General features: G+C 41.1%; 1 long non-coding RNA gene across 3 annotated transcripts; it reads left to right on the forward strand.

The window, feature by feature from the left end:
* The first annotated feature begins 1379 nt into the window (after positions 1-1379).
* Positions 1380-12389, forward strand: LOC143841152 (uncharacterized). Of its 3 annotated transcripts, none has more exons than XR_013232591.1 (6): positions 1380-1529; positions 1913-2013; positions 2659-2844; positions 3580-3685; positions 6804-6865; positions 10832-12389. It is a non-coding gene; the product is annotated as an uncharacterized LOC143841152 (long non-coding RNA). The 3 variants fall into 3 exon arrangements; XR_013232590.1 differs by lacking the exon at positions 6804-6865 and having other exon boundaries at positions 1404-1529; positions 10832-11026; positions 11396-12389; XR_013232589.1 differs by lacking the exon at positions 6804-6865 and having other exon boundaries at positions 1391-1529.
* The last annotated feature ends 2957 nt before the right edge of the window (positions 12390-15346 follow it).

Here is a 15346-nt window from a genome sequence, read left to right on the forward strand (position 1 = left end):
CTTTCTTCATCTTGTTTTTATTTTACTTATATTTACCTGGTTTTTTTTTACTGTTCTGGTTTAAGACCGTTTAGGTAAATTAAAATAATAACTAAAACCATGCTCCCAGCTCCATATATTCTGCCTGCTACTTCCTTCTCACTTGCCTGGCCTGGTTACAGTGCTGTAAGCAGCATGAAGATCTCACTGGAAGCTCTTCAATGTCAAAACCATGATTTATGAGAAAAATCCTTGTTGATGAAATAGACAGGCTCTGGGGCTGAAGGCCACTGACAAGATAACTGGTTTGATTCCCCAGTCTTAGCTAGAACCCCGTGAAGTTCTGTTTGTTATTTCTCCAATAAAGAGCTTTCCTTTCCTCAATAAAGTCTGATTACTGAGAGTAATCGAAGACTCTCACACTCTGTGCACCTGGAATGCTTGAATGTTACGGCTAAACTAGACAAGGCTGCATTCCTGATTTCATTGTAGGTAGGTACCACCATTTTATAGAGTGAGTTCCCACTGGGGAGTTCCTTTTAACAGGGCCATAAAGGCCTGATTCTGGATAGGATGATAGTGGTGCTGGGGCAGGAGGGGCTTTTGCATTCCTCCCTATGCTGGTTCTCTGACCTGAAACAACACAGGGGGGGGCATGTCATCAAATAACACCCCCACCCAGCATGAGTTTGGGTTGGAAAAATGGTGAAGGTGAAGGCAGGAATCCCTCCTTTATTTACATTGTTATACTGACCAGAATCAGATACCCATGATATTGTAAAAAAAGTTCCCTATTGGGAACTCACTCTATAAAATGACAGCACATCTTTGGGGTAAACTGGGGGATGATATTTTGTACCAAGAATCCTTGGAAATATAGGATACCTGACACTGCACTGTCCCATACTCCTGCCGAGGGCCTGATTTCTTCTCCAATTAGATTACTAGGTTAAAATTAAAGCTGAACATTTTATAAAATGGGCAGATTTGTGTCCTGCACAGGACCTTTACCAGATTTTGATGACATGACAATTACAAATGTCCTGTTTTCTTTAAGCATTTTACCCTGAGGTAAATTCCTTGATAGTAAATTATTCTTATAGATCTTTGTGTATTCTCTACAAGTTAAGACTAAACCCTCCTTCAAAAAGAAGCAAAATTCCTTCCAAGAAGGATCACCTACTAATAACAATTTCCTCCAAAGAGGTATCACATTATAGTTAGTAATCTAGATCTCCTTCACTTTAGTATTTCCAGTGTAGTTTATCAGGGCTATTGTGAGTATAAAAGAGGGAAAACACAATGGATGCTGCCCTGAAGTCTTTTTATGAAACATGGGATACAAATGTAATACTGTAAATCTTCTCACACATTATTTATTTACATTCTTCTAGCATGAATGGATGGCTTGAAGGAAATACCTAATCTGAGCATCGTTACCAAGCTCAGTCCAAAATGAAACAAGTCATTCATGGAAGCTTCCATTGCATCGATAGGCCACAGCAAGTCATGTGATTTTCCCTGACCTCCTATATATTCAGAGACATTGGGTGATTACTGAAATTTCCTCAATGATTATTCATTCAAGGTGGTTGTGTGTGTGTGTGTGTGTATGATTTTAAAAGGGAAACAAATGTGTATATTTATGCAGGTGAAATCATATTGTTCTTAAAACAGTATAGGGGAAACTCATAGGAATATAACTGGATTTCAGTATCGTTTTGATTGCATTCAGTGCCAGCCAGAAATGCGGAGCAACGATCTGAGCCCCTCTATTATTGATGCTCAGTCTGTGGATCATAATGGAATAGTGACTTATTTGCTGGCCAGCAGGGTTAATTAACAACAGACTTTCATGCTATGAATTCATCCAGGGAAAAACCATCTGGTATGTAAGTTAGTTTAGTGACTTATTCTTTGAATTGCAAAACAGGTTCTGCTGCCTGCCAGACCTAAGAATCTAACCGAAACCGCTAGAGAAGTCTCTGAGCAAACTAGCACATTTGGATTTTATTCATCTTCTCCCTCTTGTAAGTAAGTATCAAATGAATGGAGCGCAGCATCTTATACTCTGGAACGTGGAATGACCCTCTGTTTTTTGCATGCAGATGACGCTATCAGGCCTTCTTTCCAGGTGGTTTCTACCTCCTAAAAGAAAAGAAAAAATGAACTGAGAGGCAATAGGGACTTACTCGCATTTGAATGTTGGCAGCTAGTTTTAAGTATGAAAAAAATGCAACAATTTTTCACTTTGATACAGAAAGGCCAAGTAGGCTGATTGAAAAGGTAGATAAATTCTGTAGTAAGCTGTATTATGTGAAAACCTGGAGGGAACTCAGGGAAGACAACTATGTATCCAGGATTCAAAACACCCTGCTTTGTTTCTAATGCTTCAATATTATGAAGGAAGGCTCCGCTATGCCAAGCATTTCAACTTGTGGTGGGATGGCCTGGTGCCTCAGAGCAGCTCCCTGCCAAGCAACAGTTAAAGCAGCTAAACCTGTACTATTGCAGCTGCTCAGGTTGTGCCTTTAAAATGAGCCACTTCCCCAGGAAAGATAATTTCAATTCACCCACTTCTCTATTTTTTTTAATTTGAAGATCATAGAAGATGTGGGCAGGGCTCTTTAAAGAGGAGAAGCCCACTCTTGAATAATAATTAGTCTTTGTCCTGTCCAGGAGAGGCTGAGGAGGAATTTATGCTCATAGTAGCAGAAGAAAAAGAGAGGAGAGCAAGAAAGAACAAAGGCCTTGGCTGCCATTGATGTCAGAATGTTCCTTCCATTGAGAAGCTTCCAAGTCTGACTGCCAGGCCAGCCCAGTTGCCTCTGTCATCATCTTGTTTCCTTTTCCACCACTTTGCAGGTAGGTGGGATTGAGAGACTTCTGAGGGAACGGTGATTGGCCCAGGTTCACCCAGCAGGCTTCATGTGGAGGTCTGGGGAATCAAACCTGGCTCTCCAGATTAGAGTCTTCCACTCTTAATCATTATACCACACTGGCTCTTATTCCCTTGCTTCTTTTATAAAATTGAACTATTCATTTATATGGGACAAAGAGGTGCACTTAGTAACCTCATTGCAGTGAAGAAGAAAATTGGCTTAATCTTATGGTAACTCCAGATAATAGGTTTATCTTTTCATCTCCTTACTCTCATCTTGGATTCTATTTCTTTGTCAGAAAATCTGGTAGTCTTCATCCTACTAAAATGTGATTAAAATTTTGAAAAACAGACAAAATGCTGGAAATTAGCAGTCAGTCAAGTGGACAGACCAACAGTCCCAACTGTCATGTTGTGGTTTCCTTTGGCATGTTTCAAGATGAACTCAAATACCAACAGCATGGTTTTATCAGAATGTAATAAGTCCCTGGATCCCTCATGCTTTTATCTAGCTCCAGTATCTTGCTTATTTAAAATATGATGTTGGCAATCCGGCCCTTCGAGGGATGTCTGTGTGACTCAGAACAACTTGGTCTTTATGGGCATCATTTCTTCCTCTGCATTAAGCACCAACCAATCTCACTAGTGAACCAACCCAGCAGGAAAGAGAAACCTCCAGGTACTTGTCTAACTGTGAATCCTTCTTTCTCCTTTCAAAGGACCCAGGAAGGAAGCACCCAGGAAGGAAGCAGTAAGTCACCTTCAGGCAAGCTGATCAGGCATCCTGGGAAAAGCCAGAAGCTCTGACAGTCCTGTTCATAAGGGGTATGAGTTTTCATTTCCCAATATGAAAACACCTTGCCATCTCTAATGGAGTTTTTTTTTCTTTGACAAATTTCCTTCCTATGGCTTTTATATAGCACACAGGATAGTCTTGATACTAAACCAAGCACTACATTTGCTACTAATAAACCTTTTGTAACAATGAAACATAAAAAAAAAGTTTTGCCCTCCAGTTCTCACGGTACAGATAAGATGCCAATAATCTTTTGAAAAGCATCAATACACTGGAGTCTGGCACCCATATCAGCAAATTTCAGGGTTTCCCTTTATCTTTCACATTTTGAACTGACAGGAGCCTTTGAGAATAAACAATTGGAAAAGACATTCCCTAAAGGTAACTATCAAATGCAATAAGGCTCAAGTAAAATGGCCCTGCTGTCACAGTAAAATACAGCATCTCTACTTTGTTCTTGCAAAAAGAACAGAAAACAAAAGGTAACACTGACCGTTTTCTGGAGGCAGCCTACCAAGACAGTGTCAGTATTAAGGCCAAATTAACAAATAAAGTAGGTATGCCGCAGTGCTGGAAACCCACATTCAAGGCTCTGCCTCAAATGTACTCAGACAGAGTGGCGATCACATGCTGCCAAAAGAGAAACTGAGGTGAATTCAGAGCTTCCTAATCAGAAATAGCATCTAGGGAATTGAAAGAGAAGCCATACCGATTTTTAAAAATCTAGTAGAAATTCTCAGTGGTGTCTGCACACCTTTAGGTGGCAACATAATATTTGCCCAAATTATTATTTCTGAATGGATTTGGGGACTGAACTATACATATTGTAAATATAAGTTGCATAGAGAAATGAAAATTGACAAAACATTTTTTAAAAGAATTCAAATAGTTTTGCTCAATAGCATAATAGAATATGAGGGGTTCTTTTTCCTCACCATGGAGAAATATTGATTCAGAACTTTTTTAAAGATTGGTTCTCATATTTAGGGATGTTGAGTTTAGTTCTTCAGTCATCCAAGAGCTGTACTGTGCTCCTCCAGTACCTTTTCCCCACAGGGAATTTGGCCCAGGCCAGCGCTCATCTGCTCAGAAAATCTGGTTTCCAGATGACATCGACGCCAGACCAGGGCTGGCCCAACTCAGTCCCTCCATTGCCCATGGCAAGGGAATGCAGATTCTGCATTCCCTTGCTGTAGGCGCCACCAGGGCCTATTTCGGGCCAGGGTCATCTGGCAAGGAAGAGCTGGGCTGTCCTGGCCCGAGTCTTCCCCACCCTCACCTGACCCATGGCATCCCAGAAGGGACAAAAAAAATGCTGCAGGCAGCTCTCAGTGTTTTGTATTTTTAAGAAGGTGGGCTTGCAGTGCAATAGAATCCCACCTTCTTAAAAAAAATAACAAGGAATGTCCCCAGCAGCAAACTTCACCACCCTGGCTGCCTCATCTGGAGGCACAATCTGGGGCAGACCAGGTCCGGCATGGGAAATGCTCCCCCGTATGGACCCTGGAAGAGGCAGGGCAACCCGGCTGAAATGCCTGGCAGCAGCCCGGCATGACATTGCTGGTGCAGAAAAGGTACAGGAGTTCTTCCTTCAAAATCTCAGTTCAGATTAGTCTTATTCTGTGCTAGACCTTGTGGAAACAGTACTGTCTCTTTAGCCCCACCATAAAGACACCTATTTGTAGACCAGGTTTCCTGACAGCATCCCCAAGAGACAGTGTCTGCATAAAGTATAACTTGCTTTCAGCTCCTTTTATTTATTGGCTTGCTGTTTTAAAGCTGACTTTAGATGTTACTGGAGCTGTGCAATGACTGATAGTTTTAGGTTTTATAATGAAAAGTATGTTTTACAAAAAAAGAGCAGAAAAATAGGATAGAAATAAGGGGAGTTTGTAAGAAAATCCCGGCTGGATTAGACCAGTCGTCTTTGTAATCCCACATCCTGTTTCACATAGTGCCCAATCAGTTGCCTGTGGGCCAACAGACAGGTCGTGGAGGCTAATGCCTTCCTTGGTGTCACCTTCACACTGGTGTTCAGAAAAGTATTCTAGACAAATGAATTATCTAATAAAGAGTGCTTTGTGGGTCTTTCTGCTGGATGAAGACTTGCCAAATCACTAGTGAAGGTTCCACTTGCGGGAGTTGGGAAACAAATGAGTGTTTTCAAAAGAGGTCCAAGGTAGTGTGTTAGGAGATATACTTTGTATGCATGATGACCTGACTATCATTACAACACCTGTATAAGGGCAAGGATGTGCTCTGAGTCAGCACCATTATTTAAAAGGATGGAGCCATCAAGTCCTTTTACCTAGAGGAAAATGTCACCAATAGTACATAGTTGCCCCTTATTCTTTGTATTAGGATTCTGATGAGAAAAAGTCTTCAACTGTTCTTCACTGTGCTACACTGTGCTTGATTTTGTCAAGTGAGCAATTGTTCTATGTACCCACACATGAACCAGTCTTAGAGAAAAGCTGAGCAGGTACTCTTGTAACCAATATTGCAGCTCGAGACCTAGGAGAAAATATGGTTGCCATACATTCAGAAATCCCTAAATGCCATAGCTTTTAAAATGATGTCTTTATTCTGCTGAGTTGCCTTTTCTATCTCTAGCAGGGAATGACTTGTTAAAGGGTCTCCATCACAACATTTTCATATCCATTGAGACTACTGTATGAGAGAATCTGAGATTCCTCATATTTTCTGCTCACCAGTAGATCAACAGAACAGGAGGGGATGATGAGTCCCAGATGTTTCTACTGCTGCTTGCACATGAATGAGAAATTAACCCAGAGGATGTTTTGTTGTAATGGAAGCTTCTTTTTAAATGGCTTCCAGGGAAAGAAAAAAGGTCAAATAGTTGTCTATATTTCAAAAGCCCTCCCAAATCTATGCAATCACATTCCAAGGTAAGGTCTTAAAGGAGTAGGGCTTGTACCATAATGACCTACCCATCTTTTGCCACTGAGGGTATGCATCAGCCTTTCCCAAAAGGGATAGGGATGGCCAACTCCACAATGAAAGTAGGTGATGTGATGGTCTCAGGTAATGGATTTGAGTGGGTAGTCTTGCTATTGTCATTACTGCCTTGTCCTCTCCCCAACCCCTCACCCATGAAAAGTTAACATTCCTTTTTTAATTCCACAGGTACCATAAAGATAGCAAAGCAAATTAGACATGCTCCATTGATCTTTCAAAACTCTTATCAGGTATAACAGTCTAATAATCCCCATGTGCTTGTCTCACTTTCTGTCAAGATGCATTGGGAATGAGAAGAGAAGAAGTATCAGATGGTGCAGCTCCTGGTAGTAACAGGAGCTGTGAAGACCTAGCGGGGAAAGATGGGAGTGGCAGGAGGTAGTGGCAAAGAATGTAATGGCTGTGGGTACATGCCCCAGGCAGCACTCCTTGTTGAGCCATGGTTCAGTGGTAGAATATCTTCTTTCCATGCTGAAGGTCTCAGTTTCAATCCCAGTTATCTCCAGTTAACCTCTAGTAGGTGATGCAAAAGACCTCCACCTGAAACTCTGGATAGCCACTGAGATTCTAAGTAGACAGCACCAACCTTGATGAACCAATGGTCTGATTCAGTAGAAGGCAGCTTCATGTGAGGTTGTGTATGTATTTACCAGGCTCAAGGTGACTGAGTGGACCTTGTGGCCCTATCTTGCTGCTGTTCCTACTTGATCTGTTGATGACTATTCTTAATTTTGAAAAACCTTTTTCATTTGGGAGCCAACACAAGCTTTAGAGAGACCAGGTTAAAAAGGTTTTTTGGCCAACATTCAAACAGACTTGATAGGGCTAAATCCAGAATGCCTACTGAACAAACAATATCACCCTGACTGGCTGAGACTTGGTAAGTGAGCTGTTTAAGTTTCAGATTTTGTCTAGCAGCTGCGGTCAAGGGTAACATGATATAGCCAAACCTGAGCAACTCAAATGATCAATTGTTTGGGAGGAAATAAAAGGATTGAAGTTTTCTCAGGCCGACGAGTGATTCTTTACTGTCGCTTTTTGTTTTAGTTCATTCCGTTGAGATGCACAATGCAAGAACAAAGATCACAAGAGCAAAATCATTATAAAATAACCCTGTTGTCACTGTGTCCACTTTGATCCTACATCAGAAATACATCTGAGACTGTGCATCGATCAGTTCTAGTACCATGGCTTTTTTACTCTGAACTTCTTCATGTTACTCCCAAGCTGTGCTTTTTATATCAACAATAAATGAAATAGCTGAAAGTACCACAGATTTGCTCATGCTTTTTTTAATTTAAAAAAAATCCTGCTTTAAATATCTAAAGTACAGAAACATTATTCCAGTGTGGCTGAAACCATGTTGTTGTTTTTTTAAATACAATGTTCATGAGAAAGAGCAATTGAAATACTAATGCCGTCATTGCAAATTCAGATTACCATGGATTGTTTCGTTTAATTAGCACTCATTGGAAATCTGGTACATGAAATCAATACTGGGTTCTGTTTTAGATAAGCCTATAAACTTTTGCCAGATTTGCTGCCGGAGTGAAAAGCTGTGATGCAACTAGGTTTTGGATGAGCTCTCTTGCATGATCCAGCTGTCTCCTTTCTAATTTTTAATTAAATTTTACCAGAATACTCTGACCCTGATCTTTTTAATGGTTCCACTCCTTAAGGGTGATTGTTTGAGTTAGGCAGTATACTGTATGGTTGTATCTTTACAGAGTATCTCCCTCCAGTCTTATGTTAAGTTTGACTTTTCATGATTTCATTTTATAGAACAAAAAACTTCTCTTTCTTTCAAGTGTGTACTGCCCATGAGCCATAAGCGGCACACAAAATAAAAATTGCATGATAAGTGCTAAGAACCATTGAAGGCAATACAATCAGCACTAATAGTGGTGGTGCTGGAAAGTGCCATTAAGTGGCAACCAAATTATGGCGATCCCTGAGGCAAGAGACCTTCAGAGGTGGTTTGTCATTGTCTGCCTCTGCACGGGAGCCTGGACTTCCAAGGTAGAACCCCATCCCAATACTAATCAGGACTGACCATGCTTGGCTTCCGAGATCTAATGTCACTAGGCTAGCCTGGGCCATCTGTGTCAGGGCCATCAGCATTAGTTGCAGGATTTAGATCACCATCAGTACATAAAAGAGTATAGTTCACCTGAAACAAAATTAAAAATTCAACGAGCTATAAAGTCTATCTCAGTATAGCAGCAATCTCCCCCTCCCAAACACATTCATTACCAGTTCAAAAAAAAATCTGTTAAAGTGCTCCTAAAGTTTACCAGAGAAAGTGCCAGGCAGATAGCAGTAGGGAAATGAAATACAGTTAAAGAGAAGGAAATGGAAAGCTCTGATATAAATGCCAACCAAACTCTTCTGCATTCCACACACTTTAGTTATTTCTGATGCGGGTGCTTTCTGCAGTGGTTACACCTACATTAGATTACTACAATGCACTTTGCATGGGGCTGCCCTTGAAAAATGTCCTTAAGCTTCTGTTGGTTCAGAATGCTGCAGCCAGGATGTTGACTGGACTGGGTCATAGAGACCATATCACTCCAGTATTGGCTCATCTACACTGGCTCCAAATCTGTATACAGGTAAAATGTTGGTGTTTACTTTTAAAGCCCTTATGCACCTGAAACCACCTACTGCCAGATGTATCTATCCTACATAAGAACATTTTTAAAATCCCTACTGGATGAGACAAGTGGTCCATCTAGACCTGCTTCCTGTCTCATACAGCAGGTCACAGAGCTTGAGGCCTTCCCTTGACATTGCTTCTTGTAAGATATTCAGAGATTTACTGCCTTTGAATATGGAGGTTCCCTTTAGTTATCATGGCCAGTAGCCACTGATTGACCTATCTTCCACAAGTCTGTCTAATCCTGTTTCAAAGCTGTTTATGCCCGTGGCCATCACTATATCCTCTGACCGCAAATTCCACATTTTAATTACTTATTGTGTAAATAAATATTTCCTCCTGTCCATCCTGAATGTATTGCCCATCAGCTTCTTTGGATGCCCATTATGGTACATTTCTGAGCCTCGGCTTCCAGAGGCCTATCTTCTTGAATCAGGCAGGTAGCAGCCCAGGAGTGGGCCTTCTCATTCATGACACTGACACTCTGAATGTTTTTCCCAATGGAGATTGATCTGTCTCCTTCTGTTGCCATCTTCTGCCACCAAGTGAAGACTTTTTGCTTCATTTGTTATTCCTACAATGATCCTGTTTCCTGACCAGTGCTCTTGTTGTTCTTAGAGTTTTTATGTATTTTAGCTCTGTTTTTAATTTAATGTGTTGATTTTAATGGTTTTTAAGGTATTTTTATTATACCATTATTTATTTTTATTATAAGGTATTTTTATATATGAAAAGAAGAGATGGTTCTTATATGCTGCTTTTATCTACCCGAAGGAGTCTCAAAATGACTTATAGTTGCCTTCCCTTTCCTCTCCGCACAACAGACACCCTGTAAGGCAGGTGAGGCTGAGAGAGCCCTGATACTACTGCTCAGTCAGAACAGCTTTATCAGTGCTGTGGCAAGCTCAGGGTCACCCAGCTGGTTGCATGTGGGGGAGCGCAGAATCAAAACTGGGTCACCAAATTAGAAGTCGGCACTTCTAACCACTGCACCAAGCTGGCTCTCTGTTAGCCACCTTGATTAACCTTAGAAGTACAGAAATTTAGGGCATAAATTCTGTAAAATAAATAAAATAAATATCTCCCACATTTCAGAAGTACATGGACTCTTTGGCCATTGTTTTCTTTATCCAGTTCCTCCTACATATGAACTTCTGTGACTTTCTGCCCTCTTTTCTTTATCAGCCTCTGTTCCTCAATCTGTTCATTTGGTTTAGTTATGGATTTTGATACAAGTCCTTTTCCTTACAAGGTTCCAGTTGGCAGACCTTCAGAGAGAATCCCAAGTTCATGGCGATCCTCCAAGATGGACCAATGAATCTGGTTCCTAGGTGTAAGGCCTAGGAACAGTGTCCCTGCTCTTCTGTCTTTCCTTGGTTGCACTTTCCTTCAGTGATACTATTTGTGCAAGAAGTTGGCAGTGCAGTCCTAAGCAGATCCACATCCTTTTAAATCTGTAGAGTTTAATTAGCTTAGAAAGAATAAACTTTGCTTAGGCTCACACTGTGAACCTGCTCACATTTATGATGTTTTGTTGCAGCCATCACAAGTGCTGGACAGCAGCATGCCAGACCATTTTGCTCAGCACAGAGAGCTGGTCCTTTGCCCAAGGAACCAAGACAAGGCCTGAGGTGCTGGCAGCACTGCTGGGGCAGAAGCATGAGAGCTATCAAGCACAGATGATCCCCATCACTGTCTGGGCAACCACCAGCTGGAACCACCCTGAGCCCTGGAGGTACTGGCAGAGCAGCTGAAACTTGAGTTGCTTCTGGTGTGTCTGGCCAAATATAAACATAATCCATTCCCGTTTGTTTGCAAGCCTATCAATATTTTACAGGTAGATGTTGTGTGAGTGAGTATTTGTGTGTGTGTGTGGGGGGGGACTTGGATGAAAATGGTTGCCTATCCTTGCATCCCCATGCAGTCAGCAGTCAACCAACTTCTGTCACTTGTAATACTTCTGCTCAAATCACACTGTTAATTTCCTGGAGTAACCAAAACAAATGAACAAGCAAACAAAAAACCCCAGCCAGAGTACAAGGAGACTCGATGCTTTTATTCTTCCCAGTCTTATTTGGTCGCTTATTTCCTCCCCTGACATCAGATGCGAAATGAAGATGGCGGATGAAGGAACATCAGACAGTGACATATCCTCTAAGTGGCAGATACTGCAGATTGCTGACGACCTGAATTAGGGTTGGTACTTTGCCACATCTCAAAGTGACAGCTTGACTGAAAGTGACGTATGACTTATGGCCCAGGAACTGTGAACAAGATTGCCTTTAGTGCACTGTTATATATGCAAAGCAAACGAGAATCCAGGAATAATCTGCAACAAGAATCCCTTGACTGTCTAATATAAGTATGTTTTATATTGAATAATTCTGTTGAATTTAACATGTCTGCTTAAAAATTCATATTTCATATTTCATAAAAATATGAATTATTGGAAGAAGGAATTTTATGTCATTTTAAAGAAATACAAAGTGCCAACAAGGTATGCTGTTTTTTTAAAGATTGGGACCTTTGCTATTAAGCTCTTACATCTCTCAACAGAAAAATAATTTTAGTGTCACACAAATATGGAATGGTTTCTGTTCAAGGCAAGAGGTTCAATTTCCCTGCCCAGAATTATAGAACCTCTTCAGTTTTTTCCAGTGCTTTGAATGTACAGACTGTAGTTGATTATTAATAATAAATTATGTTTCTAATCACCCTGCAGTTCCTTCCAGGATCTTATCTCTGCAGCTCAGGGTCCTGTTGCTACCAGGTCTATTAAGATTCTGGGGGTAATTGAGTGAAATTGCTTTGGGGATAGATTCTTGCTGATACTTCAGGTCCTTTCTTCACTTACTGTGGAAAAGTAAGCAAGATTTTTAACAGGTTGCATGAAATAGGGGAACAGGGGAGTAATATCTTTAGCTATGGGCTTTTGAAGATAACTTTTTTGTATTAGTAGCAGAGAGGGGCTAAATGCTGATTTGGACCATGTCATAATCTTAGATTAAGGTGACCAGATTGTCCCACTTTTGGAGGGACATTTGGGGGCACCTGGCAAATTGTACTTATGTTGAAATTAAAATATATATTTTACAATACTATTTTTGCGTTCTATGCATTCTATGAAACTTTTTGATGCTCTATATGGACCAAATTTTTAATCAAGAACCCCCACCCCCCGGTCAATGGTGTCCCGCTTTACCAATGTTAAAATCTGGTCACCTTATCTTAGACTCTGCTGTAAGCAGCAAGGTTGAGTCCTGGATACTCTAAAGTAGTTACACTGAAAGTGCCTAAACATGTATACAAAGAAATGTAGTATTCCCCAAGATGATCAAATTATAGAAAATGATTTACTGATAGGGTGGGGCCCTGTGCTCTCTTTTGTGGGATTAAATGAGGTAAGCCACTATTTCTTCCATTTTGCACATATCAGTTTGAGACTTGACCAAAGTGACCAAAGAAATGCCTGCCAAAGTTGATTTTCTCCAACCCCATTATTTCTATGTTCTCATTAATAGTGTAGTGATAGCGTAGCAAGGGAGAAAGTGACAACATAAGAGTTGTTCTGCTGGATCAGATCAGTAGTTCATCTAGTCCAGTATCCTGTTTCACACAGTGGCCAGCCAATTACCTTGGAAGGCCAACGAACAAGGCAAAAATGTTTCCTTCTAGCATTGCTATTATTCAGAGGTTTACTGCCTCTGAATGTAGAGGTTCCATTTGGTAAATAAATGTAACACAAATGCTGTATAAACATATAATGGGCTTTTGAAGGGTTAATGTCTCGCAACGCCAGAGAGCCTTGAGTGACAGCCTGCTCAAATTGATTTGATTGGTTAGTGCCAGTTGAGCAGAAAGACTTGGAAATTGACTGCTGAGGAGAACTTGGTTTAGCTCTGACTGAGAACAACAATATTTAGCTTTGACTGAGGAAAGATTAGCTCTGACTGAAAACAGTTTCATCCTAACTGAGGACTGGGAAGCTTGTCCAGGAGGAGTGGGTGGATCAGTGAAGACCCCCTTTTTCGCCAGGAAAAAAAGCTAGTTCCTCTAGTTAGAGAACTGATTCCCTGTCCATTTGAAAGGGAGATAGCACTAAAGAGTAGACTGTGCTCAGAGGAGGAATTTGGTTGCTTGTCAGTGTATCCCTGCCTTCTGAAACCTGAAGAGACTGCTCAACACAAGCAAGTGTCCTGGAATGTTTAGGAAACATGGATATAAAAGCTTTTCATCTCAAAAATTCTAAGATGATGTGAACAGCTTTGAACTCTCTCTTGCTGGAAACATATGAATATGAAATTAGTAGGTTACCCCAGACATTCTACCCTTGATTTTACCTGACATTTCCCCCTCTACATTGAATAAAATCCCGTTTATTTCTAAATGGTCTAAAGCCCTTGTGTGCCATTTTCAGAAGTTCAAGTTGATTTTACCTGTTGCCTCAAGTTCCTGGGCAGAGCCAGCATCAAAATGCAATAAAATCACAGGGACAGACATATATTTTCAGCTAGGAAGGAATCAGAAAAGGGGCTGCTCAGGTAGAAAGGAAGAAAAAAACAGAAAGAAAATCCTGTGTCTGAATGAGGGGATGGGCATAGGTCACCATAATAGTAAATAGGAAAAAGGGAAGTTAAGACAAGGAGCAATAGTTTCTAGTCAATGGTGAAATGTTCTTGTGATCTTGGAATATTTGCCATACTAATGCCTAAGGGAGATCTGGAACATTTCCAAAAACCCTGTCACTTAGACACTGAAAGAGTATTGGTACGTGCCGGTTTAACTGGAGGTGCCAGTGACTGAACCTGGGACTTTGTACTGGCAAAGCTTAGGTCCAGCTGCTGAGCTACAGCCCCTCCCTTGGGCACCAATAGGCACCAATGGAGTCCCCTGCCAATGACCATGTTGTTTGCTGCTTTTCACAAAACTCTAGATTTGGAAGTGCTCCCAGAGGCTTTGCAGGCATTTATGTTGAAACAAAGGGAGCAAGGGAAGTGCACTCCTTTTCTGCTTCTGCGATCATCAGGGCAAGGTGTACTCTGCACTACAAGGAATCCAAATTGCACACAAAGGAAGCTTAATTTCTATGAGGAAAACAAATTATGTAAATTACACTCATTTTGCGTATGAGATTTAATTTGCATCATTTGTTATTATTGTTAGTTTGGGTGTTCACCTGTTTCTTGAATATTTTGACAAGGGCAGTGTTGACACTGGAGGAGGAAGTGAGGCATGGGTCAGAGAGATGTCAAAACTGGAAAAATAGCAATTCTGAACCTCCAGAAAGGACTGACCACAATGCGTGACACAGAAGCCACACTAGCAATGCCCTTTGATTCCTAAGACTTCAGCAGACACCACTACGCAATTACAAACTCTCCCGCCTCTCATCCGGTCTGTTTTGTTTCAATTTAAAATACCAATGGTCAAGATTTTAGCCTATATTTTGCAGATGCATGAAACCGCATTTAGCTTGATTCCCTAAACCATTGATTTTACTGGAGGTGTAGGCGTTAGTAACCTTGACCAAAGGATTCTCCATTCATTTCAGTGGAGGGGGAAGCTCCATGTACAGAGGGACCTGATGAGTGGAAAGAGAGAATTCATAATTGCATTCTGAAGCTTCATGTGCATGCATCTGTGCTATGCGTGTGTGTGTGTGTGTGAGTAATATTATGCACAAACTGTACACTTTTCAGCCTTTGTTTGGACTGTTGGGGAGAAGGGAATGGCAGCGAGTCAAGCTTGCTGTCACTTATCTCCTAACTCCAGCTTTCCCTGCTCAGCAAAATAATGGAGCTGCTTGTGCTGTGGCTGCACTGATACATGGCTTTTGTCAACCATCGGCTAGTTAGGATAATCACTGTTACCAGCACAGGGTTTTAGCTCCCCAGCATGTCATCTCCAAAGGAGAAAGGCTAGCTGATCCCCCTCCCCCTTTATCCTTAATGCCAGGGCTATCTGCAAGCTAATGCTAGGAGGCGGCTGGAAATCAATTGAATGTTTAAAAAAATCCTTTCCCTTATTCACCATTCATTAAGGATCTGTAGTTCAT

Source organism: Paroedura picta, chromosome 7, assembly GCF_049243985.1.
Source record: "Paroedura picta isolate Pp20150507F chromosome 7, Ppicta_v3.0, whole genome shotgun sequence".
NCBI lineage: Eukaryota > Metazoa > Chordata > Lepidosauria > Squamata > Gekkonidae > Paroedura > Paroedura picta.